The sequence below is a fragment of the Pseudophryne corroboree genome, chromosome 4, assembly GCF_028390025.1.
Source record: "Pseudophryne corroboree isolate aPseCor3 chromosome 4, aPseCor3.hap2, whole genome shotgun sequence".
NCBI lineage: Eukaryota > Metazoa > Chordata > Amphibia > Anura > Myobatrachidae > Pseudophryne > Pseudophryne corroboree.
In genome coordinates this window covers 18,220,805-18,248,558 of record NC_086447.1, presented here as the reverse complement: position 1 = coordinate 18,248,558, position 27,754 = coordinate 18,220,805, and the positions used below count along the sequence as shown (strand labels likewise).

The 27,754-nt window shown below is 36.9% G+C and overlaps 38 non-coding genes across 38 annotated transcripts; 17 read left to right on the top strand and 21 right to left on the bottom strand.

Annotated features, from left to right (window-relative positions):
- Positions 1 to 1,550: 1,550 nt before the first annotated feature.
- On the top strand, positions 1,551 to 1,622 carry TRNAM-CAU (transfer RNA methionine (anticodon CAU)). Its single transcript has one exon. It is a non-coding gene; the product is annotated as a tRNA-Met (tRNA).
- An 836-nt stretch (positions 1,623 to 2,458) lies between these two features.
- Positions 2,459 to 2,532, bottom strand: TRNAN-GUU (transfer RNA asparagine (anticodon GUU)). The gene has a single exon. It is a non-coding gene; the product is annotated as a tRNA-Asn (tRNA).
- A 186-nt stretch (positions 2,533 to 2,718) lies between these two features.
- TRNAM-CAU (transfer RNA methionine (anticodon CAU)) lies at positions 2,719 to 2,790 on the top strand. Its single transcript has one exon. It is a non-coding gene; the product is annotated as a tRNA-Met (tRNA).
- An 833-nt stretch (positions 2,791 to 3,623) lies between these two features.
- TRNAN-GUU (transfer RNA asparagine (anticodon GUU)) lies at positions 3,624 to 3,697 on the bottom strand. Its single transcript has one exon. It is a non-coding gene; the product is annotated as a tRNA-Asn (tRNA).
- A 186-nt stretch (positions 3,698 to 3,883) lies between these two features.
- On the top strand, positions 3,884 to 3,955 carry TRNAM-CAU (transfer RNA methionine (anticodon CAU)). Its single transcript has one exon. It is a non-coding gene; the product is annotated as a tRNA-Met (tRNA).
- An 811-nt stretch (positions 3,956 to 4,766) lies between these two features.
- On the bottom strand, positions 4,767 to 4,840 carry TRNAN-GUU (transfer RNA asparagine (anticodon GUU)). The gene has a single exon. It is a non-coding gene; the product is annotated as a tRNA-Asn (tRNA).
- A 186-nt stretch (positions 4,841 to 5,026) lies between these two features.
- On the top strand, positions 5,027 to 5,098 carry TRNAM-CAU (transfer RNA methionine (anticodon CAU)). Its single transcript has one exon. It is a non-coding gene; the product is annotated as a tRNA-Met (tRNA).
- Positions 5,099 to 6,193: 1,095 nt separating this feature from the next.
- TRNAM-CAU (transfer RNA methionine (anticodon CAU)) lies at positions 6,194 to 6,265 on the top strand. Its single transcript has one exon. It is a non-coding gene; the product is annotated as a tRNA-Met (tRNA).
- Positions 6,266 to 7,078: 813 nt separating this feature from the next.
- TRNAN-GUU (transfer RNA asparagine (anticodon GUU)) lies at positions 7,079 to 7,152 on the bottom strand. The gene has a single exon. It is a non-coding gene; the product is annotated as a tRNA-Asn (tRNA).
- A 1,093-nt stretch (positions 7,153 to 8,245) lies between these two features.
- TRNAN-GUU (transfer RNA asparagine (anticodon GUU)) lies at positions 8,246 to 8,319 on the bottom strand. Its single transcript has one exon. It is a non-coding gene; the product is annotated as a tRNA-Asn (tRNA).
- Positions 8,320 to 8,505: 186 nt separating this feature from the next.
- Positions 8,506 to 8,577, top strand: TRNAM-CAU (transfer RNA methionine (anticodon CAU)). Its single transcript has one exon. It is a non-coding gene; the product is annotated as a tRNA-Met (tRNA).
- Positions 8,578 to 9,412: 835 nt separating this feature from the next.
- Positions 9,413 to 9,486, bottom strand: TRNAN-GUU (transfer RNA asparagine (anticodon GUU)). Its single transcript has one exon. It is a non-coding gene; the product is annotated as a tRNA-Asn (tRNA).
- Positions 9,487 to 9,672: 186 nt separating this feature from the next.
- On the top strand, positions 9,673 to 9,744 carry TRNAM-CAU (transfer RNA methionine (anticodon CAU)). The gene has a single exon. It is a non-coding gene; the product is annotated as a tRNA-Met (tRNA).
- Positions 9,745 to 10,557: 813 nt separating this feature from the next.
- Positions 10,558 to 10,631, bottom strand: TRNAN-GUU (transfer RNA asparagine (anticodon GUU)). Its single transcript has one exon. It is a non-coding gene; the product is annotated as a tRNA-Asn (tRNA).
- A 1,093-nt stretch (positions 10,632 to 11,724) lies between these two features.
- Positions 11,725 to 11,798, bottom strand: TRNAN-GUU (transfer RNA asparagine (anticodon GUU)). Its single transcript has one exon. It is a non-coding gene; the product is annotated as a tRNA-Asn (tRNA).
- A 186-nt stretch (positions 11,799 to 11,984) lies between these two features.
- On the top strand, positions 11,985 to 12,056 carry TRNAM-CAU (transfer RNA methionine (anticodon CAU)). Its single transcript has one exon. It is a non-coding gene; the product is annotated as a tRNA-Met (tRNA).
- Positions 12,057 to 12,891: 835 nt separating this feature from the next.
- Positions 12,892 to 12,965, bottom strand: TRNAN-GUU (transfer RNA asparagine (anticodon GUU)). The gene has a single exon. It is a non-coding gene; the product is annotated as a tRNA-Asn (tRNA).
- Positions 12,966 to 14,058: 1,093 nt separating this feature from the next.
- TRNAN-GUU (transfer RNA asparagine (anticodon GUU)) lies at positions 14,059 to 14,132 on the bottom strand. The gene has a single exon. It is a non-coding gene; the product is annotated as a tRNA-Asn (tRNA).
- Positions 14,133 to 14,318: 186 nt separating this feature from the next.
- On the top strand, positions 14,319 to 14,390 carry TRNAM-CAU (transfer RNA methionine (anticodon CAU)). The gene has a single exon. It is a non-coding gene; the product is annotated as a tRNA-Met (tRNA).
- An 835-nt stretch (positions 14,391 to 15,225) lies between these two features.
- Positions 15,226 to 15,299, bottom strand: TRNAN-GUU (transfer RNA asparagine (anticodon GUU)). Its single transcript has one exon. It is a non-coding gene; the product is annotated as a tRNA-Asn (tRNA).
- Positions 15,300 to 15,485: 186 nt separating this feature from the next.
- TRNAM-CAU (transfer RNA methionine (anticodon CAU)) lies at positions 15,486 to 15,557 on the top strand. Its single transcript has one exon. It is a non-coding gene; the product is annotated as a tRNA-Met (tRNA).
- An 835-nt stretch (positions 15,558 to 16,392) lies between these two features.
- TRNAN-GUU (transfer RNA asparagine (anticodon GUU)) lies at positions 16,393 to 16,466 on the bottom strand. Its single transcript has one exon. It is a non-coding gene; the product is annotated as a tRNA-Asn (tRNA).
- A 186-nt stretch (positions 16,467 to 16,652) lies between these two features.
- TRNAM-CAU (transfer RNA methionine (anticodon CAU)) lies at positions 16,653 to 16,724 on the top strand. Its single transcript has one exon. It is a non-coding gene; the product is annotated as a tRNA-Met (tRNA).
- Positions 16,725 to 17,559: 835 nt separating this feature from the next.
- On the bottom strand, positions 17,560 to 17,633 carry TRNAN-GUU (transfer RNA asparagine (anticodon GUU)). Its single transcript has one exon. It is a non-coding gene; the product is annotated as a tRNA-Asn (tRNA).
- A 186-nt stretch (positions 17,634 to 17,819) lies between these two features.
- On the top strand, positions 17,820 to 17,891 carry TRNAM-CAU (transfer RNA methionine (anticodon CAU)). Its single transcript has one exon. It is a non-coding gene; the product is annotated as a tRNA-Met (tRNA).
- An 813-nt stretch (positions 17,892 to 18,704) lies between these two features.
- Positions 18,705 to 18,778, bottom strand: TRNAN-GUU (transfer RNA asparagine (anticodon GUU)). The gene has a single exon. It is a non-coding gene; the product is annotated as a tRNA-Asn (tRNA).
- A 1,093-nt stretch (positions 18,779 to 19,871) lies between these two features.
- Positions 19,872 to 19,945, bottom strand: TRNAN-GUU (transfer RNA asparagine (anticodon GUU)). The gene has a single exon. It is a non-coding gene; the product is annotated as a tRNA-Asn (tRNA).
- A 186-nt stretch (positions 19,946 to 20,131) lies between these two features.
- On the top strand, positions 20,132 to 20,203 carry TRNAM-CAU (transfer RNA methionine (anticodon CAU)). Its single transcript has one exon. It is a non-coding gene; the product is annotated as a tRNA-Met (tRNA).
- An 813-nt stretch (positions 20,204 to 21,016) lies between these two features.
- On the bottom strand, positions 21,017 to 21,090 carry TRNAN-GUU (transfer RNA asparagine (anticodon GUU)). The gene has a single exon. It is a non-coding gene; the product is annotated as a tRNA-Asn (tRNA).
- A 1,093-nt stretch (positions 21,091 to 22,183) lies between these two features.
- TRNAN-GUU (transfer RNA asparagine (anticodon GUU)) lies at positions 22,184 to 22,257 on the bottom strand. Its single transcript has one exon. It is a non-coding gene; the product is annotated as a tRNA-Asn (tRNA).
- Positions 22,258 to 22,443: 186 nt separating this feature from the next.
- On the top strand, positions 22,444 to 22,515 carry TRNAM-CAU (transfer RNA methionine (anticodon CAU)). Its single transcript has one exon. It is a non-coding gene; the product is annotated as a tRNA-Met (tRNA).
- Positions 22,516 to 23,350: 835 nt separating this feature from the next.
- Positions 23,351 to 23,424, bottom strand: TRNAN-GUU (transfer RNA asparagine (anticodon GUU)). Its single transcript has one exon. It is a non-coding gene; the product is annotated as a tRNA-Asn (tRNA).
- A 186-nt stretch (positions 23,425 to 23,610) lies between these two features.
- TRNAM-CAU (transfer RNA methionine (anticodon CAU)) lies at positions 23,611 to 23,682 on the top strand. Its single transcript has one exon. It is a non-coding gene; the product is annotated as a tRNA-Met (tRNA).
- An 835-nt stretch (positions 23,683 to 24,517) lies between these two features.
- On the bottom strand, positions 24,518 to 24,591 carry TRNAN-GUU (transfer RNA asparagine (anticodon GUU)). The gene has a single exon. It is a non-coding gene; the product is annotated as a tRNA-Asn (tRNA).
- A 186-nt stretch (positions 24,592 to 24,777) lies between these two features.
- Positions 24,778 to 24,849, top strand: TRNAM-CAU (transfer RNA methionine (anticodon CAU)). The gene has a single exon. It is a non-coding gene; the product is annotated as a tRNA-Met (tRNA).
- An 835-nt stretch (positions 24,850 to 25,684) lies between these two features.
- Positions 25,685 to 25,758, bottom strand: TRNAN-GUU (transfer RNA asparagine (anticodon GUU)). Its single transcript has one exon. It is a non-coding gene; the product is annotated as a tRNA-Asn (tRNA).
- A 1,087-nt stretch (positions 25,759 to 26,845) lies between these two features.
- On the bottom strand, positions 26,846 to 26,919 carry TRNAN-GUU (transfer RNA asparagine (anticodon GUU)). Its single transcript has one exon. It is a non-coding gene; the product is annotated as a tRNA-Asn (tRNA).
- Positions 26,920 to 27,105: 186 nt separating this feature from the next.
- TRNAM-CAU (transfer RNA methionine (anticodon CAU)) lies at positions 27,106 to 27,177 on the top strand. The gene has a single exon. It is a non-coding gene; the product is annotated as a tRNA-Met (tRNA).
- The last annotated feature ends 577 nt before the right edge of the window (positions 27,178 to 27,754 follow it).

Here is a 27,754-nt window from a genome sequence, read left to right as displayed (position 1 = left end):
GACTTAATCAAATCTGACTCTGATTGCATCAGAGAAGGCCAGGTACCCTACACTATAAGAGGTGGTTTGAAATTTTGACTTGTCTACTTAAAGATCACCAAAATTTGATCACAAGGTCAATTACGTCCCCGGGTGGGATTGAACCACCAACCTTTCGGTTAACAGCCGAATGGGCTAACCGATTGCGCCACAGAGACAGCTTGCAAAAGCATGTACTGACAAAGGCTAAAAAGCATTCATCTAGAAAGTTTCCTAGAAAAAGGTTAAAAAGGCAATAATCTGGAGAGTTTTGCAAGATTTTTCTTCCATTGACCAACGAAGAAACACATTGGTACTTTCACATGATGAGTGAGTACTTCAGGATCTCTGACACTTACATGAGCAGCAGAGTGGCGCAGCGGAAGCGTGCTGGGCCCATAACCCAGAGGTCGGTGGATCGAAACCATCCTCTGATATGTGCACTTATTTTTTTGTTAATTAAATTCTTCCAAAACTGGAATTGATATTTTGACTCTTTTATTTTTACTTAAAGTACAATAACTTTTAACATTTTAATTTGTTTTAATAGTATATTGACAGCATTGTTTTCTTTCAGAAATCCACTTAATTTTCTTTACCCTATTACTGAAATGGTAATTGACAAAAGCAAGCTACATTGTCACCAGAAGAGCAATGCAAAATGTACAATTGATATTTCAAAATCATCTTTCCATCTTGAATTTCAATGATGCATTGGGGCAACGATTTTGTGAGAAACATCTTCACCCTTAAAGAAAGATTTTCTTAACTTCTTACCTGTGTGCTGATTAGATATCACCTGGTTTTCACATTAAACAGATTCCCACTTGAGAAAGCAGCAAGGATGCAGTGAGGTTTATGTTTCCTGGTGTCAACCTGTATTATTTCAGTGGACATTGTAATGAGGATGCATCTTGCTGCCTTTCCAATGAAGCAAGTTTTAATCAGTAATAGGTGAAAAACCATTCCTACAAAGGTGTTAATCAGAGACTTGGCTTTGTGGACACTTTTCAGAGAGCAAATGTGTTAGCATAAAAATAAAGCCATAAAATGGAGAGCTGATTAATCACTCAATTGGATTTCTCTGCCTGCATAATTTTTTTTCTCTGCAACCCCATGCTAAATTGTGCTTCCTGTTTTTTATAAAATGACTTAATCAAATCTGACTCTGATTGCATCAGAGAAGGCCAGGTACCCTACACTATAAGAGGTGGTTTGAAATTTTGACTTGTCTACTTAAAGATCACCAAAATTTGATCACAAGGTCAATTACATCCCCGGGTGGGATTGAACCACCAACCTTTTGGTTAACAGCCGAATGCGCTAACCGATTGCGCCACAGAGACAGCTTGCAAAAGCATGTACTGACAAAGGCTAAAAAGCATTCATCTAGAAAGTTTCCTAGAAAAAGGTTAAAAAGGCAATAATCTGGAGAGTTTTGCAAGATTTTTCTTCCATTGACCAACGAAGAAACACATTGGTACTTTCACATGATGAGTGAGTACTTCAGGATCTCTGACACTTACATGAGCAGCAGAGTGGCGCAGCGGAAGCGTGCTGGGCCCATAACCCAGAGGTCGGTGGATCGAAACCATCCTCTGCTATGTGCACTTATTTTTTTTGTTAATTAAATTCTTCCAAAACTGGAATTGATATTTTGACTCTTTTATTTTTACTTAAAGTACAATAACTTTTAACATTTTAATTTGTTTTAATAGTATATTGACAGCATTGTTTTCTTTCAGAAATCCACTTAATTTTCTTTACCCTATTACTGAAATGGTAATTGACAAAAACAAGCTACATTGTCACCAGAAGAGCAATGCAAAATGTACAATTGATATTTCAAAATCATCTTTCCATCTTGAATTTCAATGATGCATTGGGGCAACGATTTTGTGAGAAACATCTTCACCCTTAAAGAAAGATTTTCTTAACTTCTTACCTGTGTGCTGATTAGATATCACCTGGTTTTCACATTAAACAGATTCCCACTTGAGAAAGCAGCAAGGATGCAGTGAGGTTTATGTTTCCTGGTGTCAACCTGTATTATTTCAGTGGACATTGTAATGAGGATGCATCTTGCTGCCTTTCCAATGAAGCAAGTTTTAATCAGTAATAGGTGAAAAACCATTCCTACAAAGGTGTTAATCAGAGACTTGGCTTTGTGGACACTTTTCAGAGAGCAAATGTGTTAGCATAAAAATAAAGCCATAAAATGGAGAGCTGATTAATCACTCAATTGGATTTCTCTGCCTGCATAATTTTTTTTCTCTGCAACCCCATGCTAAATTGTGCTTCCTGTTTTTTATAAAATGACTTAATCAAATCTGACTCTGATTGCATCAGAGAAGGCCAGGTACCCTACACTATAAGAGGTGGTTTGAAATTTTGACTTGTCTACTTAAAGATCACAAAAATTTGATCACAAGGTCAATTACGTCCCCGGGTGGGATTGAACCACCAACCTTTCGGTTAACAGCCGAATGCGCTAACCGATTGCGCCACAGAGACAGCTTGCAAAAGCATGTACTGACAAAGGCTAAAAAGCATTCATCTAGAAAGTTTCCTAGAAAAAGGTTAAAAAGGCAATAATCTGGAGAGTTTTGCAAGATTTTTCTTCCATTGACCAACGAAGAAACACATTGGTACTTTCACATGATGAGTGAGTACTTCAGGATCTCTGACACTTACATGAGCAGCAGAGTGGCGCAGCGGAAGCGTGCTGGGCCCATAACCCAGAGGTCGGTGGATCGAAACCATCCTCTGCTATGTGCACTTATTTTTTTGTTAATTAAATTCTTCCAAAACTGGAATTGATATTTTGACTCTTTTATTTTTACTTAAAGTACAATAACTTAACATTTTAATTTGTTTTAATAGTATATTGACAGCATTGTTTTCTTTCAGAAATCCACTTAATTTTCTTTACCCTATTACTGAAATGGTAATTGACAAAAGCAAGCTACATTGTCACCAGAAGAGCAATGCAAAATGTACAATTGATATTTCAAAATCATCTTTCCATCTTGAATTTCAATGATGCATTGGGGCAACGATTTTGTGAGAAACATCTTCACCCTTAAAGAAAGATTTTCTTAACTTCTTACCTGTGTGCTGATTAGATATCACCTGGTTTTCACATTAAACAGATTCCCACTTGAGAAAGCAGCAAGGATGCAGTGAGGTTTATGTTTCCTGGTGTCAACCTGTATTATTTCAGTGGACATTGTAATGAGGATGCATCTTGCTGCCTTTCCAATGAAGCAAGTTTTAATCAGTAATAGGTGAAAAACCATTCCTACAAAGGTGTTAATCAGAGACTTGGCTTTGTGGACACTTTTCAGAGAGCAAATGTGTTAGCATAAAAATAAAGCCATAAAATGGAGAGCTGATTAATCACTCAATTGGATTTCTCTGCCTTCATAATTTTTTTTCTCTGCAACCCCATGCTAAATTGTGCTTCCTGTTTTTTATAAAATGACTTAATCAAATCTGACTCTGATTGCATCAGAGAAGGCCAGGTACCCTACACTATAAGAGGTGGTTTGAAATTTTGACTTGTCTACTTAAAGATCACCAAAATTTGATCACAAGGTCAATTACGTCCCCGGGTGGGATTGAACCACCAACCTTTTGGTTAACAGCCGAATGCGCTAACCGATTGCGCCACAGAGACAGCTTGCAAAAGCATGTACTGACAAAGGCTAAAAAGCATTCATCTAGAAAGTTTCCTAGAAAAAGGTTAAAAAGGCAATAATCTGGAGAGTTTTGCAAGATTTTTCTTCCATTGACCAACGAAGAAACACATTGGTACTTTCACATGATGAGTGAGTACTTCAGGATCTCTGACACTTACATGAGCAGCAGAGTGGCGCAGCGGAAGCGTGCTGGGCCCATAACCCAGAGGTCGGTGGATCGAAACCATCCTCTGCTATGTGCACTTATTTTTTTGTTAATTAAATTCTTCCAAAACTGGAATTGATATTTTGACTCTTTTATTTTTACTTAAAGTACAATAACTTAACATTTTAATTTGTTTTAATAGTATATTGACAGCATTGTTTTCTTTCAGAAATCCACTTAATTTTCTTTACCCTATTACTGAAATGGTAATTGACAAAAACAAGCTACATTGTCACCAGAAGAGCAATGCAAAATGTACAATTGATATTTCAAAATCATCTTTCCATCTTGAATTTCAATGATGCATTGGGGCAACGATTTTGTGAGAAACATCTTCACCCTTAAAGAAAGATTTTCTTAACTTCTTACCTGTGTGCTGATTAGATATCACCTGGTTTTCACATTAAACAGATTCCCACTTGAGAAAGCAGCAAGGATGCAGTGAGGTTTATGTTTCCTGGTGTCAACCTGTATTATTTCAGTGGACATTGTAATGAGGATGCATCTTGCTGCCTTTCCAATGAAGCAAGTTTTAATCAGTAATAGGTGAAAAACCATTCCTACAAAGGTGTTAATCAGAGACTTGGCTTTGTGGACACTTTTCAGAGAGCAAATGTGTTAGCATAAAAATAAAGCCATAAAATGGAGAGCTGATTAATCACTCAATTTTTTTTCTCTGCAACCCCATGCTAAATTGTGCTTCCTGTTTTTTATAAAATGACTTAATCAAATCTGACTCTGATTGCATCGGAGAAGGCCAGGTACCCTACACTATAAGAGGTGGTTTGAAATTTTGACTTGTCTACTTAAAGATCACCAAAATTTGATCACAAGGTCAATTACGTCCCCGGGTGGGATTGAACCACCAACCTTTTGGTTAACAGCCGAATGCGCTAACCAATTGCGCCACAGAGACAGCTTGCAAAAGCATGTACTGACAAAGGCTAAAAAGCATTCATCTAGAAAGTTTCCTAGAAAAAGGTTAAAAAGGCAATAATCTGGAGAGTTTTGCAAGATTTTTCTTCCATTGACCAACGAAGAAACACATTGGTACTTTCACATGATGAGTGAGTACTTCAGGATCTCTGACACTTACATGAGCAGCAGAGTGGCGCAGCGGAAGCGTGCTGGGCCCATAACCCAGAGGTCGGTGGATCGAAACCATCCTCTGCTATGTGCACTTATTTTTTTGTTAATTAAATTCTTCCAAAACTGGAATTGATATTTTGACTCTTTTATTTTTACTTAAAGTACAATAACTTTTAACATTTTAATTTGTTTTAATAGTATATTGACAGCATTGTTTTCTTTCAGAAATCCACTTAATTTTCTTTACCCTATTACTGAAATGGTAATTGACAAAAACAAGCTACATTGTCACCAGAAGAGCAATGCAAAATGTACAATTGATATTTCAAAATCATCTTTCCATCTTAAATTTCAATGATGCATTGGGGCAACGATTTTGTGAGAAACATCTTCACCCTTAAAGAAAGATTTTCTTAACTTCTTACCTGTGTGCTGATTAGATATCACCTGGTTTTCACATTAAACAGATTCCCACTTGAGAAAGCAGCAAGGATGCAGTGAGGTTTATGTTTCCTGGTGTCAACCTGTATTATTTCAGTGGACATTGTAATGAGGATGCATCTTGCTGCCTTTCCAATGAAGCAAGTTTTAATCAGTAATAGGTGAAAAACCATTCCTACAAAGGTGTTAATCAGAGACTTGGCTTTGTGGACACTTTTCAGAGAGCAAATGTGTTAGCATAAAAATAAAGCCATAAAATGGAGAGCTGATTAATCACTCAATTGGATTTCTCTGCCTGCATAATTTTTTTTCTCTGCAACCCCATGCTAAATTGTGCTTCCTGTTTTTTATAAAATGACTTAATCAAATCTGACTCTGATTGCATCAGAGAAGGCCAGGTACCCTACACTATAAGAGGTGGTTTGAAATTTTGACTTGTCTACTTAAAGATCACCAAAATTTGATCACAAGGTCAATTACGTCCCCAGGTGGGATTGAACCACCAACCTTATGGTTAACAGCCGAATGCGCTAACCGATTGCGCCACAGAGACAGCTTGCAAAAGCATGTACTGACAAAGGCTAAAAAGCATTCATCTAGAAAGTTTCCTAGAAAAAGGTTAAAAAGGCAATAATCTGGAGAGTTTTGCAAGATTTTTCTTCCATTGACCAACGAAGAAACACATTGGTACTTTCACATGATGAGTGAGTACTTCAGGATCTCTGACACTTACACGAGCAGCAGAGTGGCGCAGCGGAAGCGTGCTGGGCCCATAACCCAGAGGTCGGTGGATCGAAACCATCCTCTGCTATGTGCACTTATTTTTTTGTTAATTAAATTCTTCCAAAACTGGAATTGATATTTTGACTCTTTTATTTTTACTTAAAGTACAATAACTTTTAACATTTTAATTTGTTTTAATAGTATATTGACAGCATTGTTTTCTTTCAGAAATCCACTTAATTTTCTTTACCCTATTACTGAAATGGTAATTGACAAAAACAAGCTACATTGTCACCAGAAGAGCAATGCAAAATGTACAATTGATATTTCAAAATCATCTTTCCATCTTGAATTTCAATGATGCATTGGGGCAACGATTTTGTGAGAAACATCTTCACCCTTAAAGAAAGATTTTCTTAACTTCTTACCTGTGTGCTGATTAGATATCACCTGGTTTTCACATTAAATAGATTCCCACTTGAGAAAGCAGCAAGGATGCAGTGAGGTTTATGTTTCCTGGTGTCAACCTGTATTATTTCAGTGGACATTGTAATGAGGATGCATCTTGCTGCCTTTCCAATGAAGCAAGTTTTAATCAGTAATAGGTGAAAAACCATTCCTACAAAGGTGTTAATCAGAGACTTGGCTTTGTGGACACTTTTCAGAGAGCAAATGTGTTAGCATAAAAATAAAGCCATAAAATGGAGAGCTGATTAATCACTCAATTTTTTTTCTCTGCAACCCCATGCTAAATTGTGCTTCCTGATTTTTATAAAATGACTTAATCAAATCTGACTCTGATTGCATCAGAGAAGGCCAGGTACCCTACACTATAAGAGGTGGTTTGAAATTTTGACTTGTCTACTTAAAGATCACCAAAATTTGATCACAAGGTCAATTACGTCCCCGGGTGGGATTGAACCACCAACCTTTCGGTTAACAGCTGAATGCGCTAACCGATTGCGCCACAGAGACAGCTTGCAAAAGCATGTACTGACAAAGGCTAAAAAGCATTCATCTAGAAAGTTTCCTAGAAAAAGGTTAAAAAGGCAATAATCTGGAGAGTTTTGCAAGATTTTTCTTTCATTGACCAACGAAGAAACACATTGGTACTTTCACATGATGAGTGAGTACTTCAGGATCTCTGACACTTACATGAGCAGCAGAGTGGCGCAGCGGAAGCGTGCTGGGCCCATAACCCAGAGGTCGGTGGATCGAAACCATCCTCTGATATGTGCACTTATTTTTTTGTTAATTAAATTCTTCCAAAACTGGAATTGATATTTTGACTCTTTTATTTTTACTTAAAGTACAATAACTTTTAACATTTTAATTTGTTTTAATAGTATATTGACAGCATTGTTTTCTTTCAGAAATCCACTTAATTTTCTTTACCCTATTACTGAAATGGTAATTGACAAAAACAAGCTACATTGTCACCAGAAGAGCAATGTAAAATGTACAATTGATATTTCAAAATCATCTTTCCATCTTGAATTTCAATGATGCATTGGGGCAACGATTTTGTGAGAAACATCTTCACCCTTAAAGAAAGATTTTCTTAACTTCTTACCTGTGTGCTGATTAGATATCACCTGGTTTTCACATTAAACAGATTCCCACTTGAGAAAGCAGCAAGGATGCAGTGAGGTTTATGTTTCCTGGTGTCAACCTGTATTATTTCAGTGGACATTGTAATGAGGATGCATCTTGCTGCCTTTCCAATGAAGCAAGTTTTAATCAGTAATAGGTGAAAAACCATTCCTACAAAGGTGTTAATCAGAGACTTGGCTTTGTGGACACTTTTCAGAGAGCAAATGTGTTAGCATAAAAATAAAGCCATAAAATGGAGAGCTGATTAATCACTCAATTGGATTTCTCTGCCTGCATAATTTTTTTTCTCTGCAACCCCATGCTAAATTGTGCTTCCTGTTTTTTATAAAATGACTTAATCAAATCTGACTCTGATTGCATCAGAGAAGGCCAGGTACCCTACACTATAAGAGGTGGTTTGAAATTTTGACTTGTCTACTTAAAGATCACCAAAATTTGATCACAAGGTCAATTACGTCCCCGGGTGGGATTGAACCACCAACCTTTCGGTTAACAGCCGAATGCGCTAACCGATTGCGCCACAGAGACAGCTTGCAAAAGCATGTACTGACAAAGGCTAAAAAGCATTCATCTAGAAAGTTTCCTAGAAAAAGGTTAAAAAGGCAATAATCTGGAGAGTTTTGCAAGATTTTTCTTCCATTGACCAACGAAGAAACACATTGGTACTTTCACATGATGAGTGAGTACTTCAGGATCTCTGACACTTACATGAGCAGCAGAGTGGCGCAGCGGAAGCGTGCTGGGCCCATAACCCAGAGGTCGGTGGATCGAAACCATCCTCTGCTATGTGCACTTATTTTTTTGTTAATTAAATTCTTCCAAAACTGGAATTGATATTTTGACTCTTTTATTTTTACTTAAAGTACAATAACTTTTAACATTTTAATTTGTTTTAATAGTATATTGACAGCATTGTTTTCTTTCAGAAATCCACTTAATTTTCTTTACCCTATTACTGAAATGGTAATTGACAAAAACAAGCTACATTGTCACCAGAAGAGCAATGCAAAATGTACAATTGATATTTCAAAATCATCTTTCCATCTTGAATTTCAATGATGCATTGGGGCAACGATTTTGTGAGAAACATCTTCACCCTTAAAGAAAGATTTTCTTAACTTCTTACCTGTGTGCTGATTAGATATCACCTGGTTTTCACATTAAACAGATTCCCACTTGAGAAAGCAGCAAGGATGCAGTGAGGTTTATGTTTCCTGGTGTCAACCTGTATTATTTCAGTGGACATTGTAATGAGGATGCATCTTGCTGCCTTTCCAATGAAGCAAGTTTTAATCAGTAATAGGTGAAAAACCATTCCTACAAAGGTGTTAATCAGAGACTTGGCTTTGTGGACACTTTTCAGAGAGCAAATGTGTTAGCATAAAAATAAAGCCATAAAATGGAGAGCTGATTAATCACTCAATTGGATTTCTCTGCCTGCATAATTTTTTTTCTCTGCAACCCCATGCTAAATTGTGCTTCCTGTTTTTTATAAAATGACTTAATCAAATCTGACTCTGATTGCATGAGAGAAGGCCAGGTACCCTACACTATAAGAGGTGGTTTGAAATTTTGACTTGTCTACTTAAAGATCACCAAAATTTGATCACAAGGTCAATTACGTCCCCGGGTGGAATTGAACCACCAACCTTTCGGTTAACAGCCGAATGCGCTAACCGATTGCGCCACAGAGACAGCTTGCAAAAGCATGTACTTACAAAGGCTAAAAAGCATTCATCTAGAAAGTTTCCTAGAAAAAGGTTAAAAAGGCAATAATCTGGAGAGTTTTGCAAGATTTTTCTTCCATTGACCAACGAAGAAACACATTGGTACTTTCACATGATGAGTGAGTACTTCAGGATCTCTGACACTTACATGAGCAGCAGAGTGGCGCAGCGGAAGCGTGCTGGGCCCATAACCCAGAGGTCGGTGGATCGAAACCATCCTCTGCTATGTGCACTTATTTTTTTGTTAATTAAATTCTTCCAAAACTGGAATTGATATTTTGACTCTTTTATTTTTACTTAAAGTACAATAACTTTTAACATTTTAATTTGTTTTAATAGTATATTGACAGCATTGTTTTCTTTCAGAAATCCACTTAATTTTCTTTACCCTATTACTGAAATGGTAATTGACAAAAACAAGCTACATTGTCACCAGAAGAGCAATGCAAAATGTACAATTGATATTTCAAAATCATCTTTCCATATTGAATTACAATGATGCATTGGGGCAACGATTTTGTGAGAAACATCTTCACCCTTAAAGAAAGATTTTCTTAACTTCTTACCTGTGTGCTGATTAGATATCACCTGGTTTTCACATTAAACAGATTCCCACTTGAGAAAGCAGCAAGGATGCAGTGAGGTTTATGTTTCCTGGTGTCAACCTGTATTATTTCAGTGGACATTGTAATGAGGATGCATCTTGCTGCCTTTCCAATGAAGCAAGTTTTAATCAGTAATAGGTGAAAAACCATTCCTACAAAGGTGTTAATCAGAGACTTGGCTTTGTGGACACTTTTCAGAGAGCAAATGTGTTAGCATAAAAATAAAGCCATAAAATGGAGAGCTGATTAATCACTCAATTTTTTTTCTCTGCAACCCCATGCTAAATTGTGCTTCCTGTTTTTTATAAAATGACTTAATCAAATCTGACTCTGATTGCATCAGAGAAGGCCAGGTACCCTACACTATAAGAGGTGGTTTGAAATTTTGACTTGTCTACTTAAAGATCACCAAAATTTGATCACAAGGTCAATTACATCCCCGGGTGGGATTGAACCACCAACCTTTCGGTTAACAGCCGAATGCGCTAACCGATTGCGCCACAGAGACAGCTTGCAAAAGCATGTACTGACAAAGGCTAAAAAGCATTCATCTAGAAAGTTTCCTAGAAAAAGGTTAAAAAGGCAATAATCTGGAGAGTTTTGCAAGATTTTTCTTCCATTGACCAACGAAGAAACACATTGGTACTTTCACATGATGAGTGAGTACTTCAGGATCTCTGACACTTACATGAGCAGCAGAGTGGCGCAGCGGAAGCGTGCTGGGCCCATAACCCAGAGGTCGGTGGATCGAAACCATCCTCTGATATGTGCACTTATTTTTTTGTTAATTAAATTCTTCCAAAACTGGAATTGATATTTTGACTCTTTTATTTTTACTTAAAGTACAATAACTTTTAACATTTTAATTTGTTTTAATAGTATATTGACAGCATTGTTTTCTTTCAGAAATCCACTTAATTTTCTTTACCCTATTACTGAAATGGTAATTGACAAAAACAAGCTACATTGTCACCAGAAGAGCAATGCAAAATGTACAATTGATATTTCAAAATCATCTTTCCATCTTGAATTTCAATGATGCATTGGGGCAACGATTTTGTGAGAAACATCTTCACCCTTAAAGAAAGATTTTCTTAACTTCTTACCTGTGTGCTGATTAGATATCACCTGGTTTTCACATTAAACAGATTCCCACTTGAGAAAGCAGCAAGGATGCAGTGAGGTTTATGTTTCCTGGTGTCAACCTGTATTATTTCAGTGGACATTGTAATGAGGATGCATCTTGCTGCCTTTCCAATGAAGCAAGTTTTAATCAGTAATAGGTGAAAAACCATTCCTACAAAGGTGTTAATCAGAGACTTGGCTTTGTGGACACTTTTCAGAGAGCAAATGTGTTAGCATAAAAATAAAGCCATAAAATGGAGAGCTGATTAATCACTCAATTGGATTTCTCTGCCTGCATAATTTTTTTTCTCTGCAACCCCATGCTAAATTGTGCTTCCTGTTTTTTACAAAATGACTTAATCAAATCTGACTCTGATTGCATCAGAGAAGGCCAGGTACCCTACACTATAAGAGGTGGTTTGAAATTTTGACTTGTCTACTTAAAGATCACCAAAATTTGATAACAAGGTCAATTACGTCCCCGGGTGGGATTGAACCACCAACCTTTCGGTTAACAGCCGAATGCGCTAACCGATTGCGCCACAGAGACAGCTTGCAAAAGCATGTACTGACAAAGGCTAAAAAGCATTCATCTAGAAAGTTTCCTAGAAAAAGGTTAAAAAGGCAATAATCTGGAGAGTTTTGCAAGATTTTTCTTCCATTGACCAACGAAGAAACACATTGGTACTTTCACATGATGAGTGAGTACTTCAGGATCTCTGACACTTACATGAGCAGCAGAGTGGCGCAGCGGAAGCGTGCTGGGCCCATAACCCAGAGGTCGGTGGATCGAAACCATCCTCTGCTATGTGCACTTATTTTTTTGTTAATTAAATTCTTCCAAAACTGGAATTGATATTTTGACTCTTTTATTTTTACTTAAAGTACAATAACTTTTAACATTTTAATTTGTTTTAATAGTATATTGACAGCATTGTTTTCTTTCAGAAATCCACTTAATTTTCTTTACCCTATTACTGAAATGGTAATTGACAAAAACAAGCTACATTGTCACCAGAAGAGCAATGCAAAATGTACAATTGATATTTCAAAATCATCTTTCCATCTTGAATTTCAATGATGCATTGGGGCAACGATTTTGTGAGAAACATCTTCACCCTTAAAGAAAGATTTTCTTAACTTCTTACCTGTGTGCTGATTAGATATCACCTGGTTTTCACATTAAACAGATTCCCACTTGAGAAAGCAGCAAGGATGCAGTGAGGTTTATGTTTCCTGGTGTCAACCTGTATTATTTCAGTGGACATTGTAATGAGGATGCATCTTGCTGCCTTTCCAATGAAGCAAGTTTTAATCAGTAATAGGTGAAAAACCATTCCTACAAAGGTGTTAATCAGAGACTTGGCTTTGTGGACACTTTTCAGAGAGCAAATGTGTTAGCATAAAAATAAAGCCATAAAATGGAGAGCTGATTAATCACTCAATTGGATTTCTCTGCCTGCATAATTTTTTTTCTCTGCAACCCCATGCTAAATTGTGCTTCCTGTTTTTTATAAAATGACTTAATCAAATCTGACTCTGATTGCATGAGAGAAGGCCAGGTACCCTACACTATAAGAGGTGGTTTGAAATTTTGACTTGTCTACTTAAAGATCACCAAAATTTGATCACAAGGTCAATTACGTCCCCGGGTGGGATTGAACCACCAACCTTTCGGTTAACAGCCGAATGCGCTAACCGATTGCGCCACAGAGACAGCTTGCAAAAGCATGTACTGACAAAGGCTAAAAAGCATTCATCTAGAAAGTTTCCTAGAAAAAGGTTAAAAAGGCAATAATCTGGAGAGTTTTGCAAGATTTTTCTTCCATTGACCAACGAAGAAACACATTGGTACTTTCACATGATGAGTGAGTACTTCAGGATCTCTGACACTTACATGAGCAGCAGAGTGGCGCAGCGGAAGCGTGCTGGGCCCATAACCCAGAGGTCGGTGGATCGAAACCATCCCCTGCTATGTGCACTTATTTTTTTGTTAATTAAATTCTTCCAAAACTGGAATTGATATTTTGACTCTTTTATTTTTACTTAAAGTACAATAACTTTTAACATTTTAATTTGTTTTAATAGTATATTGACAGCATTGTTTTCTTTCAGAAATCCACTTAATTTTCTTTACCCTATTACTGAAATGGTAATTGACAAAAGCAAGCTACATTGTCACCAGAAGAGCAATGCAAAATGTACAATTGATATTTCAAAATCATCTTTCCATCTTGAATTTCAATGATGCATTGGGGCAACGATTTTGTGAGAAACATCTTCACCCTTAAAGAAAGATTTTCTTAACTTCTTACCTGTGTGCTGATTAGATATCACCTGGTTTTCACATTAAACAGATTCCCACTTGAGAAAGCAGCAAGGATGCAGTGAGGTTTATGTTTCCTGGTGTCAACCTGTATTATTTCAGTGGACATTGTAATGAGGATGCATCTTGCTGCCTTTCCAATGAAGCAAGTTTTAATCAGTAATAGGTGAAAAACCATTCCTACAAAGGTGTTAATCAGAGACTTGGCTTTGTGGACACTTTTCAGAGAGCAAATGTGTTAGCATAAAAATAAAGCCATAAAATGGAGAGCTGATTAATCACTCAATTGGATTTCTCTGCCTGCATAATTTTTTTTCTCTGCAACCCCATGCTAAATTGTGCTTCCTGTTTTTTATAAAATGACTTAATCAAATCTGACTCTGATTGCATGAGAGAAGGCCAGGTACCCTACACTATAAGAGGTGGTTTGAAATTTTGACTTGTCTACTTAAAGATCACCAAAATTTGATCACAAGGTCAATTACGTCCCCGGGTGGGATTGAACCACCAACCTTTCGGTTAACAGCCGAATGCGCTAACCGATTGCGCCACAGAGACAGCTTGCAAAAGCATGTACTGACAAAGGCTAAAAAGCATTCATCTAGAAAGTTTCCTAGAAAAAGGTTAAAAAGGCAATAATCTGGAGAGTTTTGCAAGATTTTTCTTCCATTGACCAACGAAGAAACACATTGGTACTTTCACATGATGAGTGAGTACTTCAGGATCTCTGACACTTACATGAGCAGCAGAGTGGCGCAGCGGAAGCGTGCTGGGCCCATAACCCAGAGGTCGGTGGATCGAAACCATCCTCTGCTATGTGCACTTATTTTTTTGTTAATTAAATTCTTCCAAAACTGGAATTGATATTTTGACTCTTTTATTTTTACTTAAAGTACAATAACTTTTAACATTTTAATTTGTTTTAATAGTATATTGACAGCATTGTTTTCTTTCAGAAATCCACTTAATTTTCTTTACCCTATTACTGAAATGGTAATTGACAAAAGCAAGCTACATTGTCACCAGAAGAGCAATGCAAAATGTACAATTGATATTTCAAAATCATCTTTCCATCTTGAATTTCAATGATGCATTGGGGCAACGATTTTGTGAGAAACATCTTCACCCTTAAAGAAAGATTTTCTTAACTTCTTACCTGTGTGCTGATTAGATATCACCTGGTTTTCACATTAAACAGATTCCCACTTGAGAAAGCAGCAAGGATGCAGTGAGGTTTATGTTTCCTGGTGTCAACCTGTATTATTTCAGTGGACATTGTAATGAGGATGCATCTTGCTGCCTTTCCAATGAAGCAAGTTTTAATCAGTAATAGGTGAAAAACCATTCCTACAAAGGTGTTAATCAGAGACTTGGCTTTGTGGACACTTTTCAGAGAGCAAATGTGTTAGCATAAAAATAAAGCCATAAAATGGAGAGCTGATTAATCACTCAATTGGATTTCTCTGCCTGCATAATTTTTTTTCTCTGCAACCCCATGCTAAATTGTGCTTCCTGTTTTTTATAAAATGACTTAATCAAATCTGACTCTGATTGCATCAGAGAAGGCCAGGTACCCTACACTATAAGAGGTGGTTTGAAATTTTGACTTGTCTACTTAAAGATCACCAAAATTTGATCACAAGGTCAATTACGTCCCCGGGTGGGATTGAACCACCAACCTTTCGGTTAACAGCCGAATGCGCTAACCGATTGCGCCACAGAGACAGCTTGCAAAAGCATGTACTGACAAAGGCTAAAAAGCATTCATCTAGAAAGTTTCCTAGAAAAAGGTTAAAAAGGCAATAATCTGGAGAGTTTTGCAAGATTTTTCTTCCATTGACCAACGAAGAAACACATTGGTACTTTCACATGATGAGTGAGTACTTCAGGATCTCTGACACTTACATGAGCAGCAGAGTGGCGCAGCGGAAGCGTGCTGGGCCCATAACCCAGAGGTCGGTGGATCGAAACCATCCTCTGCTATGTGCACTTATTTTTTTGTTAATTAAATTCTTCCAAAACTGGAATTGATATTTTGACTCTTTTATTTTTACTTAAAGTACAATAACTTTTAACATTTTAATTTGTTTTAATAGTATATTGACAGCATTGTTTTCTTTCAGAAATCCACTTAATTTTCTTTACCCTATTACTGAAATGGTAATTGACAAAAACAAGCTACATTGTCACCAGAAGAGCAATGCAAAATGTACAATTGATATTTCAAAATCATCTTTCCATCTTGAATTTCAATGATGCATTGGGGCAACGATTTTGTGAGAAACATCTTCACCCTTAAAGAAAGATTTTCTTAACTTCTTACCTGTGTGCTGATTAGATATCACCTGGTTTTCACATTAAACAGATTCCCACTTGAGAAAGCAGCAAGGATGCAGTGAGGTTTATGTTTCCTGGTGTCAACCTGTATTATTTCAGTGGACATTGTAATGAGGATGCATCTTGCTGCCTTTCCAATGAAGCAAGTTTTAATCAGTAATAGGTGAAAAACCATTCCTACAAAGGTGTTAATCAGAGACTTGGCTTTGTGGACACTTTTCAGAGAGCAAATGTGTTAGCATAAAAATAAAGCCATAAAATGGAGAGCTGATTAATCACTCAATTGGATTTCTCTGCCTGCATAATTTTTTTTCTCTGCAACCCCATGCTAAATTGTGCTTCCTGTTTTTTATAAAATGACTTAATCAAATCTGACTCTGATTGCATGAGAGAAGGCCAGGTACCCTACACTATAAGAGGTGGTTTGAAATTTTGACTTGTCTACTTAAAGATCACCAAAATTTGATCACAAGGTCAATTACATCCCCGGGTGGGATTGAACCACCAACCTTTCGGTTAACAGCCGAATGCGCTAACCGATTGCGCCACAGAGACAGCTTGCAAAAGCATGTACTGACAAAGGCTAAAAAGCATTCATCTAGAAAGTTTCCTAGAAAAAGGTTAAAAAGGCAATAATCTGGAGAGTTTTGCAAGATTTTTCTTCCATTGACCAACGAAGAAACACATTGGTACTTTCACATGATGAGTGAGTACTTCAGGATCTCTGACACTTACATGAGCAGCAGAGTGGCGCAGCGGAAGCGTGCTGGGCCCATAACCCAGAGGTCGGTGGATCGAAACCATCCTCTGCTATGTGCACTTATTTTTTTGTTAATTAAATTCTTCCAAAACTGGAATTGATATTTTGACTCTTTTATTTTTACTTAAAGTACAATAACTTTTAACATTTTAATTTGTTTTAATAGTATATTGACAGCATTGTTTTCTTTCAGAAATCCACTTAATTTTCTTTACCCTATTACTGAAATGGTAATTGACAAAAGCAAGCTACATTGTCACCAGAAGAGCAATGCAAAATGTACAATTGATATTTCAAAATCATCTTTCCATCTTGAATTTCAATGATGCATTGGGGCAACGATTTTGTGAGAAACATCTTCACCCTTAAAGAAAGATTTTCTTAACTTCTTACCTGTGTGCTGATTAGATATCACCTGGTTTTCACATTAAACAGATTCCCACTTGAGAAAGCAGCAAGGATGCAGTGAGGTTTATGTTTCCTGGTGTCAACCTGTATTATTTCAGTGGACATTGTAATGAGGATGCATCTTGCTGCCTTTCCAATGAAGCAAGTTTTAATCAGTAATAGGTGAAAAACCATTCCTACAAAGGTGTTAATCAGAGACTTGGCTTTGTGGACACTTTTCAGAGAGCAAATGTGTTAGCATAAAAATAAAGCCATAAAATGGAGAGCTGATTAATCACTCAATTGGATTTCTCTGCCTGCATAATTTTTTTTCTCTGCAACCCCATGCTAAATTGTGCTTCCTGTTTTTTATAAAATGACTTAATCAAATCTGACTCTGATTGCATCAGAGAAGGCCAGGTACCCTACACTATAAGAGGTGGTTTGAAATTTTGACTTGTCTACTTAAAGATCACCAAAATTTGATCACAAGGTCAATTACGTCCCCGGGTGGGATTGAACCACCAACCTTTCGGTTAACAGCCGAATGCGCTAACCGATTGCGCCACAGAGACAGCTTGCAAAAGCATGTACTGACAAAGGCTAAAAAGCATTCATCTAGAAAGTTTCCTAGAAAAAGGTTAAAAAGGCAATAATCTGGAGAGTTTTGCAAGATTTTTCTTCCATTGACCAACGAAGAAACACATTGGTACTTTCACATGATGAGTGAGTACTTCAGGATCTCTGACACTTACATGAGCAGCAGAGTGGCGCAGCGGAAGCGTGCTGGGCCCATAACCCAGAGGTCGGTGGATCGAAACCATCCTCTGCTATGTGCACTTATTTTTTTGTTAATTAAATTCTTCCAAAACTGGAATTGATATTTTGACTCTTTTATTTTTACTTAAAGTACAATAACTTTTAACATTTTAATTTGTTTTAATAGTATATTGACAGCATTGTTTTCTTTCAGAAATCCACTTAATTTTCTTTACCCTATTACTGAAATGGTAATTGACAAAAACAAGCTACATTGTCACCAGAAGAGCAATGCAAAATGTACAATTGATATTTCAAAATCATCTTTCCATATTGAATTACAATGATGCATTGGGGCAACGATTTTGTGAGAAACATCTTCACCCTTAAAGAAAGATTTTCTTAACTTCTTACCTGTGTGCTGATTAGATATCACCTGGTTTTCACATTAAACAGATTCCCACTTGAGAAAGCAGCAAGGATGCAGTGAGGTTTATGTTTCCTGGTGTCAACCTGTATTATTTCAGTGGACATTGTAATGAGGATGCATCTTGCTGCCTTTCCAATGAAGCAAGTTTTAATCAGTAATAGGTGAAAAACCATTCCTACAAAGGTGTTAATCAGAGACTTGGCTTTGTGGACACTTTTCAGAGAGCAAATGTGTTAGCATAAAAATAAAGCCATAAAATGGAGAGCTGATTAATCACTCAATTTTTTTTCTCTGCAACCCCATGCTAAATTGTGCTTCCTGTTTTTTATAAAATGACTTAATCAAATCTGACTCTGATTGCATCAGAGAAGGCCAGGTACCCTACACTATAAGAGGTTATTTGAAATTTTGACTTGTCTACTTAAAGATCACCAAAATTTGATCACAAGGTCAATTACGTCCCCGGGTGGGATTGAACCACCAACCTTTCGGTTAACAGCCGAATGCGCTAACCGATTGCGCCACAGAGACAGCTTGCAAAAGCATGTACTGACAAAGGCTAAAAAGCATTCATCTAGAAAGTTTCCTAGAAAAAGGTTAAAAAGGCAATAATCTGGAGAGTTTTGCAAGATTTTTCTTCCATTGACCAACGAAGAAACACATTGGTACTTTCACATGATGAGTGAGTACTTCAGGATCTCTGACACTTACATGAGCAGCAGAGTGGCGCAGCGGAAGCGTGCTGGGCCCATAACCCAGAGGTCGGTGGATCGAAACCATCCTCTGATATGTGCACTTATTTTTTTGTTAATTAAATTCTTCCAAAACTGGAATTGATATTTTGACTCTTTTATTTTTACTTAAAGTACAATAACTTTTAACATTTTAATTTGTTTTAATAGTATATTGACAGCATTGTTTTCTTTCAGAAATCCACTTAATTTTCTTTACCCTATTACTGAAATGGTAATTGACAAAAACAAGCTACATTGTCACCAGAAGAGCAATGCAAAATGTACAATTGATATTTCAAAATCATCTTTCCATCTTGAATTTCAATGATGCATTGGGGCAACGATTTTGTGAGAAACATCTTCACCCTTAAAGAAAGATTTTCTTAACTTCTTACCTGTGTGCTGATTAGATATCACCTGGTTTTCACATTAAACAGATTCCCACTTGAGAAAGCAGCAAGGATGCAGTGAGGTTTATGTTTCCTGGTGTCAACCTGTATTATTTCAGTGGACATTGTAATGAGGATGCATCTTGCTGCCTTTCCAATGAAGCAAGTTTTAATCAGTAATAGGTGAAAAACCATTCCTACAAAGGTGTTAATCAGAGACTTGGCTTTGTGGACACTTTTCAGAGAGCAAATGTGTTAGCATAAAAATAAAGCCATAAAATGGAGAGCTGATTAATCACTCAATTGGATTTCTCTGCCTGCATAATTTTTTTTCTCTGCAACCCCATGCTAAATTGTGCTTCCTGTTTTTTATAAAATGACTTAATCAAATCTGACTCTGATTGCATGAGAGAAGGCCAGGTACCCTACACTATAAGAGGTGGTTTGAAATTTTGACTTGTCTACTTAAAGATCACCAAAATTTGATCACAAGGTCAATTACGTCCCCGGGTGGGATTGAACCACCAACCTTTCGGTTAACAGCCGAATGCGCTAACCGATTGCGCCACAGAGACAGCTTGCAAAAGCATGTACTGACAAAGGCTAAAAAGCATTCATCTAGAAAGTTTCCTAGAAAAAGGTTAAAAAGGCAATAATCTGGAGAGTTTTGCAAGATTTTTCTTCCATTGACCAACGAAGAAACACATTGGTACTTTCACATGATGAGTGAGTACTTCAGGATCTCTGACACTTACATGAGCAGCAGAGTGGCGCAGCGGAAGCGTGCTGGGCCCATAACCCAGAGGTCGGTGGATCGAAACCATCCTCTGCTATGTGCACTTATTTTTTTGTTAATTAAATTCTTCCAAAACTGGAATTGATATTTTGACTCTTTTATTTTTACTTAAAGTACAATAACTTTTAACATTTTAATTTGTTTTAATAGTATATTGACAGCATTGTTTTCTTTCAGAAATCCACTTAATTTTCTTTACCCTATTACTGAAATGGTAATTGACAAAAACAAGCTACATTGTCACCAGAAGAGCAATGCAAAATGTACAATTGATATTTCAAAATCATCTTTCCATATTGAATTACAATGATGCATGGGGGCAACGATTTTGTGAGAAACATCTTCACCCTTAAAGAAAGATTTTCTTAACTTCTTACCTGTGTGCTGATTAGATATCACCTGGTTTTCACATTAAACAGATTCCCACTTGAGAAAGCAGCAAGGATGCAGTGAGGTTTATGTTTCCTGGTGTCAACCTGTATTATTTCAGTGGACATTGTAATGAGGATGCATCTTGCTGCCTTTCCAATGAAGCAAGTTTTAATCAGTAATAGGTGAAAAACCATTCCTACAAAGGTGTTAATCAGAGACTTGGCTTTGTGGACACTTTTCAGAGAGCAAATGTGTTAGCATAAAAATAAAGCCATAAAATGGAGAGCTGATTAATCACTCAATTTTTTTTCTCTGCAACCCCATGCTAAATTGTGCTTCCTGTTTTTTATAAAATGACTTAATCAAATCTGACTCTGATTGCATCAGAGAAGGCCAGGTACCCTACACTATAAGAGGTTATTTGAAATTTTGACTTGTCTACTTAAAGATCACCAAAATTTGATCACAAGGTCAATTACGTCCCCGGGTGGGATTGAACCACCAACCTTTCGGTTAACAGCCGAATGCGCTAACCGATTGCGCCACAGAGACAGCTTGCAAAAGCATGTACTGACAAAGGCTAAAAAGCATTCATCTAGAAAGTTTCCTAGAAAAAGGTTAAAAAGGCAATAATCTGGAGAGTTTTGCAAGATTTTTCTTCCATTGACCAACGAAGAAACACATTGGTACTTTCACATGATGAGTGAGTACTTCAGGATCTCTGACACTTACATGAGCAGCAGAGTGGCGCAGCGGAAGCGTGCTGGGCCCATAACCCAGAGGTCGGTGGATCGAAACCATCCTCTGATATGTGCACTTATTTTTTTGTTAATTAAATTCTTCCAAAACTGGAATTGATATTTTGACTCTTTTATTTTTACTTAAAGTACAATAACTTTTAACATTTTAATTTGTTTTAATAGTATATTGACAGCATTGTTTTCTTTCAGAAATCCACTTAATTTTCTTTACCCTATTACTGAAATGGTAATTGACAAAAACAAGCTACATTGTCACCAGAAGAGCAATGCAAAATGTACAATTGATATTTCAAAATCATCTTTCCATCTTGAATTTCAATGATGCATTGGGGCAACGATTTTGTGAGAAACATCTTCACCCTTAAAGAAAGATTTTCTTAACTTCTTACCTGTGTGCTGATTAGATATCACCTGGTTTTCACATTAAACAGATTCCCACTTGAGAAAGCAGCAAGGATGCAGTGAGGTTTATGTTTCCTGGTGTCAACCTGTATTATTTCAGTGGACATTGTAATGAGGATGCATCTTGCTGCCTTTCCAATGAAGCAAGTTTTAATCAGTAATAGGTGAAAAACCATTCCTACAAAGGTGTTAATCAGAGACTTGGCTTTGTGGACACTTTTCAGAGAGCAAATGTGTTAGCATAAAAATAAAGCCATAAAATGGAGAGCTGATTAATCACTCAATTGGATTTCTCTGCCTGCATAATTTTTTTTCTCTGCAACCCCATGCTAAATTGTGCTTCCTGTTTTTTATAAAATGACTTAATCAAATCTGACTCTGATTGCATGAGAGAAGGCCAGGTACCCTACACTATAAGAGGTGGTTTGAAATTTTGACTTGTCTACTTAAAGATCACCAAAATTTGATCACAAGGTCAATTACGTCCCCGGGTGGGATTGAACCACCAACCTTTCGGTTAACAGCCGAATGCGCTAACCGATTGCGCCACAGAGACAGCTTGCAAAAGCATGTACTGACAAAGGCTAAAAAGCATTCATCTAGAAAGTTTCCTAGAAAAAGGTTAAAAAGGCAATAATCTGGAGAGTTTTGCAAGATTTTTCTTCCATTGACCAACGAAGAAACACATTGGTACTTTCACATGATGAGTGAGTACTTCAGGATCTCTGACACTTACATGAGCAGCAGAGTGGCGCAGCGGAAGCGTGCTGGGCCCATAACCCAGAGGTCGGTGGATCGAAACCATCCTCTGCTATGTGCACTTATTTTTTTGTTAATTAAATTCTTCCAAAACTGGAATTGATATTTTGACTCTTTTATTTTTACTTAAAGTACAATAACTTTTAACATTTTAATTTGTTTTAATAGTATATTGACAGCATTGTTTTCTTTCAGAAATCCACTTAATTTTCTTTACCCTATTACTGAAATGGTAATTGACAAAAACAAGCTACATTGTCACCAGAAGAGCAATGCAAAATGTACAATTGATATTTCAAAATCATCTTTCCATCTTGAATTTCAATGATGCATTGGGGCAACGATTTTGTGAGAAACATCTTCACCCTTAAAGAAAGATTTTCTTAACTTCTTACCTGTGTGCTGATTAGATATCACCTGGTTTTCACATTAAACAGATTCCCACTTGAGAAAGCAGCAAGGATGCAGTGAGGTTTATGTTTCCTGGTGTCAACCTGTATTATTTCAGTGGACATTGTAATGAGGATGCATCTTGCTGCCTTTCCAATGAAGCAAGTTTTAATCAGTAATAGGTGAAAAACCATTCCTACAAAGGTGTTAATCAGAGACTTGGCTTTGTGGACACTTTTCAGAGAGCAAATGTGTTAGCATAAAAATAAAGCCATAAAATGGAGAGCTGATTAATCACTCAATTGGATTTCTCTGCCTGCATAATTTTTTTTCTCTGCAACCCCATGCTAAATTGTGCTTCCTGTTTTTTATAAAATGACTTAATCAAATCTGACTCTGATTGCATCAGAGAAGGCCAGGTACCCTACACTATAAGAGGTGGTTTGAAATTTTGACTTGTCTACTTAAAGATCACCAAAATTTGATCACAAGGTCAATTACGTCCCCGGGTGGGATTGAACCACCAACCTTTCGGTTAACAGCCGAATGCGCTAACCGATTGCGCCACAGAGACAGCTTGCAAAAGCATGTACTGACAAAGGCTAAAAAGCATTCATCTAGAAAGTTTCCTAGAAAAAGGTTAAAAAGGCAATAATCTGGAGAGTTTTGCAAGATTTTTCTTCCATTGACCAACGAAGAAACACATTGGTACTTTCACATGATGAGTGAGTACTTCAGGATCTCTGACACTTACATGAGCAGCAGAGTGGCGCAGCGGAAGCGTGCTGGGCCCATAACCCAGAGGTCGGTGGATCGAAACCATCCTCTGCTATGTGCACTTATTTTTTTGTTAATTAAATTCTTCCAAAACTCGAATTGATATTTTGACTCTTTTATTTTTACTTAAAGTACAATAACTTTTAACATTTTAATTTGTTTTAATAGTATATTGACAGCATTGTTTTCTTTCAGAAATCCACTTAATTTTCTTTACCCTATTACTGAAATGGTAATTGACAAAAGCAAGCTACATTGTCACCAGAAGAGCAATGCAAAATGTACAATTGATATTTCAAAATCATCTTTCCATCTTGAATTTCAATGATGCATTGGGGCAACGATTTTGTGAGAAACATCTTCACCCTTAAAGAAAGATTTTCTTAACTTCTTACCTGTGTGCTGATTAGATATCACCTGGTTTTCACATTAAACAGATTCCCCCTTGAGAAAGCAGCAAGGATGCAGTGAGGTTTATGTTTCCTGGTGTCAACCTGTATTATTTCAGTGGACATTGTAATGAGGATGCATCTTGCTGCCTTTCCAATGAAGCAAGTTTTAATCAGTAATAGGTGAAAAACCATTCCTACAAAGGTGTTAATCAGAGACTTGGCTTTGTGGACACTTTTCAGAGAGCAAATGTGTTAGCATAAAAATAAAGCCATAAAATGGAGAGCTGATTAATCACTCAATTGGATTTCTCTGCCTGCATAATTTTTTTTCTCTGCAACCCCATGCTAAATTGTGCTTCCTGTTTTTTATAAAATGACTTAATCAAATCTGACTCTGATTGCATCAGAGAAGGCCAGGTACCCTACACTATAAGAGGTGGTTTGAAATTTTGACTTGTCTACTTAAAGATCACCAAAATTTGATCACAAGGTCAATTACGTCCCCGGGTGGGATTGAACCACCAACCTTTCGGTTAACAGCCGAATGCGCTAACCGATTGCGCCACAGAGACAGCTTGCAAAAGCATGTACTGACAAAGGCTAAAAAGCATTCATCTAGAAAGTTTCCTAGAAAAAGGTTAAAAAGGCAATAATCTGGAGAGTTTTGCAAGATTTTTCTTCCATTGACCAACGAAGAAACACATTGGTACTTTCACATGATGAGTGAGTACTTCAGGATCTCTGACACTTACATGAGCAGCAGAGTGGCGCAGCGGAAGCGTGCTGGGCCCATAACCCAGAGGTCGGTGGATCGAAACCATCCTCTGCTAGGTGCACTTATTTTTTTGTTAATTAAATTCTTCCAAAACTGGAATTGATATTTTGACTCTTTTATTTTTACTTAAAGTACAATAACTTTTAACATTTTAATTTGTTTTAATAGTATATTGACAGCATTGTTTTCTTTCAGAAATCCACTTAATTTTCTTTACCCTATTACTGAAATGGTAATTGACAAAAACAAGCTACATTGTCACCAGAAGAGCAATGCAAAATGTACAATTGATATTTCAAAATCATCTTTCCATCTTGAATTTCAATGATGCATTGGGGCAACGATTTTGTGAGAAACATCTTCACCCTTAAAGAAAGATTTTCTTAACTTCTTACCTGTGTGCTGATTAGATATCACCTGGTTTTCACATTAAACAGATTCCCACTTGAGAAAGCAACAAGGATGCAGTGAGGTTTATGTTTCCTGGTGTCAACCTGTATTATTTCAGTGGACATTGTAATGAGGATGCATCTTGCTGCCTTTCCAATGAAGCAAGTTTTAATCAGTAATAGGTGAAAAACCATTCCTACAAAGGTGTTAATCAGAGACTTGGCTTTGTGGACACTTTTCAGAGAGCAAATGTGTTAGCATAAAAATAAAGCCCTAAAATGGAGAGCTGATTAATCACTCAATTGGATTTCTCTGCCTGCATAATTTTTTTTCTCTGCAACCCCATGCTAAATTGTGCTTCCTGTTTTTTATAAAATGACTTAATCAAATCTGACTCTGATTGCATCAGAGAAGGCCAGGTACCCTACACTATAAGAGGTGGTTTGAAATTTTGACTTGTCTACTTAAAGATCACCAAAATTTGATCACAAGGTCAATTACGTCCCCGGGTGGGATTGAACCACCAACCTTTTGGTTAACAGCCGAATGCGCTAACCGATTGCGCCACAGAGACAGCTTGCAAAAGCATGTACTGACAAAGGCTAAAAAGCATTCATCTAGAAAGTTTCCTAGAAAAAGGTTAAAAAGGCAATAATCTGGAGAGTTTTGCAAGATTTTTCTTCCATTGACCAACGAAGAAACACATTGGTACTTTCAAATGATGAGTGAGTACTTCATGATCTCTGACACTTACATGAGCAGCAGAGTGGTGCAGCGGAAGCGTGCTGGGCCCATAACCCAGAGGTCGGTGGATCGAAACCATCCTCTGCTATGTGCACTTATTTTTTTGTTAATTAAATTCTTCCAAAACTGGAATTGATATTTTGACTCTTTTATTTTTACTTAAAGTACAATAACTTTCAACATTTTAATTTGTTTTAATAGTATATTGACAGCATTGTTTTCTTTCAGAAATCCACTTAATTTTCTTTACCCTATTACTGAAATGGTAATTGACAAAAACAAACTACATTGTCACCAGAAGAGCAATGCAAAATGTACAATTGATATTTCAAAATCATCTTTCCATCTTGAATTTCAATGATGCATTGGGGCAACGATTTTGTGAGAAACATCTTCACCCTTAAAGAAAGATTTTCTTAACTTCTTACCTGTGTGCTGATTAGATATCACCTGGTTTTCACATTAAACAGATTCCCATTTGAGAAAGCAGCAAGGATGCAGTGAGGTTTATGTTTCCTGGTGTCAACCTGTATTATTTCAGTGGACATTGTAATGAGGATGCATCTTGCTGCCTTTCCAATGAAGCAAGTTTTAATCAGTAATAGGTGAAAAACCATTCCTACAAAGGTGTTAATCAGAGACTTGGCTTTGTGGACACTTTTCAGAGAGCTAATGTGTTAGCATAAAAATAAAGCCATAAAATGGAGAGCTGATTAATCACTCAATTGGATTTCTCTGCCTGCATAATTTTTTTTCTCTGCAACCCCATGCTAAATTGTGCTTCCTGTTTTTTATAAAATGACTTAATCAAATCTGACTGCATCAGAGAAGGCCAGGTACCCTACACTATAAGAGGTGGTTTGAAATTTTGACTTGTCTACTTAAAGATCACCAAAATTTGATCACAAGGTCAATTACGTCCCCGGGTGGGATTGAACCACCAACCTTTCGGTTAACAGCCGAATGCGCTAACTGATTGCGCCACAGAGACAGCTTGCAAAAGCATGTACTGACAAAGGCTAAAAAGCATTCATCTAGAAAGTTTCCTAGAAAAAGGTTAAAAAGGCAATAATCTGGAGAGTTTTGCAAGATTTTTCTTCCATTGACCAACGAAGAAACACATTGGTACGTTCACATGATGAGTGAGTACTTCAGGATCTCTGACACTTACATGAGCAGCAGAGTGGCGCAGCGGAAGCGTGCTGGGCCCATAACCCAGAGGTCGGTGGATCGAAACCATCCTCTGCTATGTGCACTTATTTTTTTTGTTAATTAAATTCTTCCAAAACTGGAATTGATATTTTGACTCTTTTATTTTTACTTAAAGTACAATAACTTTTAACATTTTAATTTGTTTTAATAGTATATTGACAGCATTGTATTCTTTCAGAAATCAACTTAATTTTCTTTACCCTATTACTGAAATGGTAATTGACAAAAACAAGCTACATTGTCACCAGAAGAGCAATGCAAAATGTACAATTGATATTTCAAAATCATCTTTCCATCTTGAATTTCAATGATGCATTGGGGCAACGATTTTGTGAGAAACATCTTCACCCTTAAAGAAAGATTTTCTTAACTTCTTACCTGTGTGCTGATTAGATATCACCTGGTTTTCACATTAAAAAGATTCCCACTTGAGAAAGCAGCAAGGATGCAGTGAGGTTTATGTTTCCTGGTGTCAACCTGTATTATTTCAGTGGACATTGTAATGAGGATGCATCTTGCTGCCTTTCCAATGAAGCAAGTTTTAATCAGTAATAGGTGAAAAACCATTCCTACAAAGGCGTTAATCAGAGACTTGGCTTTGTGGACACTTTTCA